The following is a 1,425-nucleotide window of genomic DNA, read 5'->3' on the forward strand; positions in this document are numbered from 1 at the left end:
TCTTTTCATTTCCCTGTCAGTAGGCATGACTTTTTTCTTTCTTTAATGAAAGAAAGTAAGCAAGTGTAATTTTCATCTCTTTCTTTCGCTTTCTCCCCCCTTCCTCATTCTCTCTCTTCTTTCTCGTGCAGTACTGGCGCACATCAGCATAAACAGTTTCAGGCTGCATTTGTGATAGGTCTGAACGCAAGTTTCTTTTCGCATTTATCCTAGTTAGAGTTACTCAATCAAACTTTGAAAGATAAACTTCTTTTATTTGTAATGACCTTAGTTCAGCAATAATCTGCAAGAGGGGGAAATACAAAAAAAAAAAAAAGGGGCTTTGCATTTTTTTTTTTTTTTTTGGTCTGTAATTATGTAGTCTCTTGGAGTTTTGACAGGGCCTCTAATGAGTTCTCTGAGGACTTTCTCTATTTTATTCGTTTGTTTGTTATTTTTAAGTTTGATTAAGTCCCATGTATTTAGCCAGCACAATTAAACAGAAAAGGGGGCACAACGTAAGCTTAACTCAGTAGAATGAACTTCCTCTGGCTTTGAACGCAGGTTTAGCCCCGTCAGCTAAGTCATTACCTCAACGGGAATACGGCTGAGGCTGTTTGGAGAATATTTATAGATTATTTAAAGATCTTACATTACACCGCAGCAGATTACTATAAATTGATTACGTTAATTCTTTCAGTGAATCTAAAGTAATCACAGAATAGCTGAGTGTCAAAAACACCTTTTCTAAAACATGCTCTTAATGTGATTACCAGAGCAATGTGAAAGCCTACGACATGCGACGGTGTTTTCATTTTTCTCTTAATTACTTACTTGGTTATTTAACATCTTTCTGCCAATTACCATTTGTCCACTTACTTTAGCTTTACTCAATCTATCATTATATCAATGATTTTTTTTATACTTTTTATAACTCTAAATTGTTTAGTGTGAAAGAGTAAATGAAGTTTATGGCTTTTCTTCATACACAGCAGTTCTTAATCAAGGTTACTTGGTAATTACTCAAGCTTCCTCGCTAAGAACTAAAAAACATGAAAGCTCTCACAATAGATGTCTGCTCCTGTATTAGCTGCCAAAATGACCACGTCTGTTGTTAATACTCTACAAAGACTTACTCTTAAAATTCAACAGACATTGTAGTCTGAAGATATGAGCCACAACCATATAGCATGTTAATCTCCACGTTCATTGTGAATACGACACACCGACTTCAAGTATTTCACAAATACGAGAAACGTTAAAAACCCTTTAAAAAAGAAAAAAAACAACAAAAAAAAACAAAACACACACACACACACACATACACACACCCAGTGCTACACATTATAGCCCAACTAAGTCCCAGACACAGAGAGAGAGAGAATTAATGATTCAGACACACCATCTGTAAATTCCCAGCGGACGTTTTCACGCAGGCCTACTGCC

Source organism: Chanos chanos, chromosome 2, assembly GCF_902362185.1.
Source record: "Chanos chanos chromosome 2, fChaCha1.1, whole genome shotgun sequence".
Lineage (NCBI taxonomy): Eukaryota > Metazoa > Chordata > Actinopteri > Gonorynchiformes > Chanidae > Chanos > Chanos chanos.